This window comes from Azolla caroliniana, unplaced genomic scaffold (genome assembly GCF_043228905.1).
Source record: "Azolla caroliniana isolate FFs.n. ecotype wild unplaced genomic scaffold, voAzoCaro1.0.p SCAF_7, whole genome shotgun sequence".
NCBI classification, from domain to species: domain Eukaryota; kingdom Viridiplantae; phylum Streptophyta; class Polypodiopsida; order Salviniales; family Salviniaceae; genus Azolla; species Azolla caroliniana.
The window spans coordinates 13,910,647-13,919,086 of NW_028230442.1; positions in this window are offsets into that span (position 1 = coordinate 13,910,647).

The following is an 8,440-nucleotide window of genomic DNA, read 5'->3' on the forward strand; positions in this document are numbered from 1 at the left end:
ACACAATTATATTAATAAATGTGTGTGAAAAACACTACTTACAATGGTTGTGACAATGGAGTATGGTCACCCACTAACTACACTACATGGGTTCTCTCTCTCTCTCTCTCTCTTACACACACACACACAAATCAAGAGAACCCAAGTTCGATTATGATCATGAGCTCAACCCCAGGCCCCGTGGACCCATCCAATTGATTGAAATGCATCTCCCATGAACGTTTATGTAGCGGTTTGTGACTGGTATCATTTTAGCTATTCATGTTTGGTTGTAATGAGTAGACACTCATGTTTTTCGGTGAATGAAAACTACTAGCTCGTTTTATTTCCATAAATGTCATGTGTTACGTTATTTAGAGTTATGATGCTTGCTTCTCACTCTTCATCATTTTCGCTCCATATAGCAATCATGTGCTCATTTGTATTTATTTAGAAATGTCTCTATGATGTTTTTTAACAAATGTCTTTGATTGCTTTCATTATTCATATAATACTATGAGTAAGGAATGAATCAGAAACACATATGGACACACATTTAATTTATTCTCTAATTTGTTCTACATGAGATTTAGGACACTTTTTTAGTGACAATGTACATATATATAATTTTAAGAAAGGTCCAAGATTTTTTGGAAAAAAGAAAAGAAAAAGAAAAAAGGTCCAAGATACCTTTTTAATAATTGAGAATCTTGACCATTGTTTTAGCACATCCTAGTACTAAAAACTATTGTGATGGAAAAAGTTTGCAAGGCTATCGATGGATTTCAATTGGTTCAATATTGGAGAATATTTTCTTCAATATATGTATATGCAAGTCGTGACAACTTATAATGTTGGTGCTCCTTTAGTTCGGTTTATCTTTTTGTATATATTACATATTTTATTCATGTAGTTAATTGCATTGCCATCACCACATTTGATTTTGTATATATTTACATAACCATATAATGATATTTTTATTTTCTTCCTATTCCATGATGTAAACTCTACTAATCTTGACCCTTTTTGGTAGATAAGACTATAATATTTGAACACTCGTCGAATTAGTGATTACTTACATTTAGAGCCTAAAAATTGAATAGGGTTTGAACTTTGGATATATGCAAGCATTCAAAATCACTAAAGTTAAGGCCTCAATAAAGCCAATCATAGAATGACCACAAACTAGAAACTTGACCACCTACCTTGGGATTAAGAATGTAAAATTTCTGATTGGCCCACTATGATAATTATATATATATATATATATAGGAATGTGCTATTTGCCCCCCCCCTAAATAAATAAAAAACTTTTTGGCTATTTTGGCTAAACCACCACCACACCCGTTGTTTGTTGTTGCTTTCTAGATCTCCAAAGGGAACACTCTCTTCAACACTTCTTCTGAACTGTAGGTTTCCGTGGACGCTCTGAGAGTGGCCAATGGAATCAATGGTGATACCATCTATGCAGGAGAGACACTCGTTATACCTAACTGAGGATCCATGTCACTCTCGGATGATTTCTAGTGAACTTTTATCCTATAAAATCCTCTTATTTTCTTGTTACGGAATCTGAAATGAAAACCATTCTTGGGTAAAGAAAAGAAAACAAACTTTTCTCGTAGTTAATTGTTTCATATGCATCAAAATCAAAGAAATGATAACGTTCCCTTGCTCGACAAAAACTGAATCATCTGCGTTTTTTTTTGGTTTGTTTGTTTCTGTATCAATTTCCATATCCACGTTTGCTACTGGGATCTACAAGGATGGTGATACTAACGTGCACTTTAGAAGTGAGTTCTCAAGATCAAAGGAGAGTCTTAAAGATGTCTTAGAGAAGATAATAGATAGATCTTTAACCAGTGGTTAAGTTTTGATGTGAAGCATGTTTTTAGAAATCAGGGAAAAGAGGGCCTCTCAACCCCATAGAACCTCAATTGGTTACATGATGTTTTGATCGATCTTGAATATCTCATTTTGTGGCCATCTTAAGGTCTCCATTGGTTAAATGATTTTCCAGGGATCTGTAATATCTCAAACATGATGGCTTGTGTTTCGCATCTCTTACTATAAACCATATTCTAATTCTCCCCTTACAATAATGTGGTGTTAATAGTATGCCAATGCCAATTCATTGTCTTCTGTGTCATCTGATAACATGTTCATCATTCACCATCTTTTGTCACGTATATTTCTATTTTGTTTAGCAATATTCATTGTCTGTTAGTTGAAAACAAGCAACTTAAATAGGTCTAGCTATGTCCATTGATTGAATTATATGTGGAAGAATTACCAGAAAATAGCCAAAATGTTGAGAACTACTAGAAAATTAGGGGGCAAAATGGAGGGGACAACTATGTGCTGAGCTACGAAATGAGAGCTATTAGAGAGCTATCAAAATGATTTCTTTTGGGTGAGGGGGGAGGGGGAGCCAAGCTATATCAGAGAATGTTTTTCTATTTGGGGGGGGGTGGGGGGGGGGGGGGGGGGAACGAAAATGGGTTTGGGGGGGCCAAAATGGCGGGAGAACTATCAAAGATTTTTTTTCTTGGGGAGGCGGGGGCGGTGTGGTGGTGGTTTAGCCAAAATAGCCAAAATAGGGGGGCCAAATAGCGCATTCCTATATATATATATATATATATATATATGCATATAAAGTTGAATATTTAACATCTTCCGTTGGAAGACTTATTCTTTTCCTACATTGTACATGGGTCATTCCTAATATTACGTAGTCATACATTAAAGTTTTATTGGAGCAATTAATATTGTTGATGCTCAAAAACTAAATTATGAACATCCAAGCTAACTACATAAAAAATGCAAAAATGTTGAATTAGAGGCAAAAGCATGTGATTTTTTTTTAAATGTTTCAAAAACTATGGCGTGATTATTTACAATATTGTTCTCCAATTCATAAATCAACTCAAAACATTTCTACAATGTTTAGTATACTTCCAGAGCCATGACTTTTGACAACTCAATCACCATGACCTTGAGGGAAGCATAGGTAAACATGGGACATCATTAACCTCTTTATTATAAAAGGGTAACTATATGAATTAAATATTTGCTTTAGCTAGGTTAGGTTCAAACTCCTACATGGATGTGAAGTAAGGTTTATACATTAACGAACATGATATTTCTATGGAGTTCATATTATATGTGGCTAGTTTGAGTTAATTTTATTTGCATAACCTTAGGAGCAATTCTAAAGTTATTTTATAGGGTTAATTGGTTCGATGTTTAATAAATGATTAATGATATTCAATTCAATATTTAATTCATAATTATATTTTTTTCAGTTGTAATCAATCGTTAGCCATTTGATCGATGTTTTATTTACCAACATCAATCATTTAATCGATTGTTTATTGATATTATATTAGACATTAATCAATGGTACCTAAGGTTCAAGGTACTAATGACAAGTGGTCATGTCATCCTGTGCTCAAATACGTGTTATCTTGGGCATCATTAACCATGAGAGGATAGTTTGTGTCGAATACAGTCATCTAATGGACGTATTCACATTCACCTCTTGTACAAACTAGTATAGACTATTTTTGTAAATAGCATAACGGGCAGTTGCCTTAGCGTGGTTAGTATATAACCAACTTTGTAACTAATGTCATTTGTTGGTTCTTTTGTTAATACAACGTTTGTATTTTGTGCCTCTCTATCTCTGTCTCTATCTTTCTCCTTCTTGTTGCAAGTTGTCTCGGTCTTCTCTTCATTGTTCATTGTCCATATCTTTATACTATTGTCTATTAGCATACATTGTTGTGTTGCATGAAGACCCCATTTCCAACAGTTGGTATCAGAGCTAGAGGTTCATCCACTATTGCTTGTCATTCGTTTTTGAACTATCAACACTTTCAGTTCGACTGCTAAAGACTACAAATCTATTGGATTTTTTCTGAACGGATTCTTGAAGTTTCAATCTTATTGAAACATCTTATTCGGAAATTGCAAAATTTAATTTTGTGAAAGAGGGAAGCACACTTCTTTGTCAAGTTTGTGCTGACTTCGGCTAGATCATATTTCAGGTAGACCAGATGGTTGTATCTTCACCTTGGTTGTAGCCCCTTTGAGCAGAACCTTGAACCAATCAACTCTTGTTGAAATGGTTTCCACATCTTGCTCATCAGAGATAAGTCTTTGGAAGTTCGACGACACGAACTTCAACTTCTGGAAAGAGAAAATGTAGGATTACCTTATCATGAGGGGGAAGATCGATCGAATGGAAAAGGAGAATGCTCTAGAAGAATACAAGTTGAACGAATGGATGAAGTTGGATCAGGTAGCTCGTGATAGCATTCAGATGCATTTGTCTGAACCCATCTATTACAACGTCCAATCATGTTTGATAGCTTATGAGCTATGGAAAATGTTGTCGGACACGTATGAGAAAAAGGTAGCCGCCACAAAGATCTATTTGATTCAGAGCCTTTATAATCTTCGGATGAAAGAGTCTGATTTGGTCACAACTCACCTAAATGCGTATGAAAGTATAATTTCCCAACTTTCGGCCCAAAAAATGACAATACGCGTAGGCTACGACTATGAAATGCTATGAGATTATGAGCTTTATCCTATCTGAAGACGCTCGAAGAAAAACCTTTGTACATGATTTGGCCAATGATGCTTTCGTAATACAAAGTTTGGTTGACCGACCAAACAATCGGGGAAGGAGTTCTTCCTGAGTGCCGAACAACACAAAGAGCTGAAGCAAGTCTAGGGATACACAGACATGCAATTACTGCAAGAAACCTGGACACATTAAGGCCTAATATTGTGCCCTTTGATAGAAATGGATCTTAGATCTATGAGAAAAACAGAAAAACAACAAATCAACAAGGTATGCACAGTAGACAGGTTTTACATGGAAACCTAAACAGGGGAAAACCACAGGCAACCGAGGATCACTATAATAGAGATATACAAGGAAGAACAGATTACAAACACTCTCTGTATAGAGTGTATCGGCTACACATTGCTCTTGGCGTCTAGTATCACTCAACTATAGCACCGCTCACGCTCTTGCGTCTCTCTTCCTACTCTCTGCTACACTTAGTACAACAATGCTATACAACAGTTCGTTACATGTTCTCTTTTCTAGTTTGCCCTAGCTCTTTCTATTTATAGACAGGGATATGTTATTGTGATTATTATATGATAATGATAATAATAGTCATTAATCAGCCGACTGATCCACTTGACTATCCAACCCACATACAAATCGGCACTCCAATCGGCCTGACTAGTCGACTCTCATGCCGACTATTCAGTCGGCTTGACTTGTTGGATCTGTCTTCACTTCATTGTCCTAAGCTATACAATCGGCGCATTGATTGATCGGGCCGAACACCTGATCTCCTCTGTTGACTTCTCCCATTAGGAGGGACAAAATCCTAACACCCTCAAGGCTAAAAAATGAGAAGGCTTAGAAAGCTAAGCAAAAGGGCCGCCGATTGGAGGAAGTTAACTTCGTTGGTGCAGCTTCCGTTGTCAGCCCTACAGCCGAAATCGTAACGAAGGATCTGAACATCCTTGTAGTCGAAAACATGGTCGAGTTAGAAGGTCTATACATGTCTGAAGAAGTTACAAGTTGGCTTCTCGATTTGGGTGCCTCCTACCATGTGGCTCCACATCGGTCACAGTTTCGGCAGTATACGACTCGGAAAATGTTTTTATTCGCGGTATCGGTGAAACCTTCCAATATCATTAAGGAGGAGTCAACAATTCAACTTCCAAAGAAGTATCACCATTCTGTCGATGTTTTTGATATGGTAAAAGCTAATACTCTTCCTCAACATCGATCATAGGATTGCCCCATTGATTTACAACCAGGAAAAGGGCCATCGCGGGGACCGATCTACAACTTGTCACTCACCGAGCTTGAGGTTCTTCAAGCCTACATAGAGGAAAACATGGCGAATAGGTTCATTCGACATTTGAAATCTCCAGCTGGTGCACCTATTTTCTTTGTAAAGAAAAAGGATGGATCACTTCATCTAGTTGTGGATTACTGTGGCTTAAGTAAGGTCACCATAAAAAATAGGTGTGCACTTCCCCTGATCTCAAGTCTCTTAGAAAGGATGAAATGTGCAAAGTTTTTCACAAAAATCGACTGACAAGGAGCATATAACCTCGTACGGATCCAACCATGAGACAAGTGGAAGACAACTTTCCGCACCCGATATGCGCATTCTGAGTATACGGTTATGCCATTCAGGTTCACCAATGCACCAACAGTCTTCCAACACATGGCAAATGACATTTTTTTAGATCTTTTGGACACCTATCTGATCATCTACCTAGATGATCTACTAATTTATTCAAAAAAAGAAGAAGAGCATGATTCTCATGTATTATTAGTACTAAAATGACTACGAGAACATGGTCTTTATGCAAAACTCGAAAAGTGTAGTTTTGATTATAAATAGGTGGGATTTCTAGGTTGTCATCTCCTCTGAAGGAATCTCTATGGATCCAGGTAAGGTCCAAACGATGTTAAAGTGGCAGACTCCACGATCGGTGTGAGACGTGCAACGTTTTCTAGGATTCGCAAATTTCTATCGCAAGTTTATACAAGACTACTCAAAACTTATTTTTCCTCTCACACAACTCACAAAGAAGGGGAAACTATTTGTTTGGACTAATGAAGCAGATATTGCTTTTGTGGATCTCGGCTCCTATTCTAGCTCATGTTAATCCGGAAAAACCATTTATTATTGAGGCAGACATGTCATATTTCGTACTTGGTAGTATTTTGTCACGGCAAGGCGACGATGAGAAGCTACATCCCGTGGCTTTCCACTCACACAAATTTGACACTGCCGAAATAAACTATGAGGTACATGACAATGAATTATTAGTGACAGTGGATTCCTTTGCACAATGGAGGCATTTTCTAGAAGGATCTCCTCATAAAATCACTGTATTCAGTTATCACAAGAACCTCGCCTATTTCCAGAATGCGCATATATTAAACATACGACGAACTCGGTGGGTCCAATTTCTCACTCATTTCGACTTCAAGATTACATTTCATCCGGGCAAGTAACAAGGGAAGGTAGATGCATTATCACAACGTTCATATCTAGCACCTCGTCCGGGTGATCTGGTCTTTGATAATCAAATGCAGGTAATCCTGGGTCCTGCACTGCTTCAAACAACTTCGGTTGTTGATACTCCATTGGATTCCAACATTATAGATACAATATGTCAAGATCTAAAGATAGATGTCTTTGCTAAAAATATCTTAGATTAGATTAATCCCACTCAAACATCTTGTTCGTGGACACAACAATCAGGTACGGATTATCGACAATTCAAATGGCATGATGGATTACTCTTCTTTAAAAATCTTGTGTATGTTCCCAATGGTTCATCTCGCCTCCGAGTCGTACAGAATTGTCATGATACATATATAGCTGGACATTTTGGTAGTACTAAAACCTTGGATTTAGTAACCCCATCATTCTGGTGGACCCATATGCGAAGATATGTCAAATACTATATTCGGATATGTGATACATGTTGTAGAGCAAAGATGCCCCGACATCATCCATATTGGAGCCATTATCGATTCCAAGCAAGCCGTGGCAATCTATTTCTTTGGATTTTATCACAAATCTTCCGAATTCTAAGGGCTTCAACACTATCTTAACAATGGTTGATTGATATACTAAGATGACACATTTCTTGCCCTACACTAAAGAGATCACTAGTGAAGACACCGCAAGTATTGTTATGTGTGAAGTTTTTCGACACCATCGTCTTCTCGACACCATCATTAGTGATCGCCGACCGCAATTCATATCTAAATTTTGGAAGCATCTCTTCACAAGGCTCAAGGTCACCTGCAACCTCTCTTCCAGTTACCATCCCCAAACGGATGGACAAGTAGAACATACAAATCAAACGCTAGAGCAGTATCTTCAATGTTTCATAAGCTATCAACAAGAAGATTGGGTAGATATATTACACTTTGCCAAATTTGCATATAATAATTCTATCCACTCCTCTACTAGGGTGACATCATTCTATGCGTATACTATTACCGGCTTTGGTAAACACGATGTCTAACCCTCAGTCCTTCGGGGTTCGGCTCAAGAAGATTATGGTTTAGAGAATGGACAATACGTCCCGGACGTCTTACGGATGACTATGGGTGTGGTGCGTACTATGGGCGTAAGCGTGGGGACTGTCGAGGTTGGGGAGATGATGACAACCGACTCGTTACGCTATTCTATACGATGTGTATACAGAAATAACTCAACATATATTAATTACGCATAACACGTGATGCAGAGAACACTAGGAGTTGGGCGAAATAGAAACTATATTCAGAGTTGTATATAATAATTCTACACTCATTTTTACAAGTTTCCCATGCCCTTTATATATCGGGTCATGGTTGGTTAGGCCTTGCGCGTGAGCTATTACATGTGTT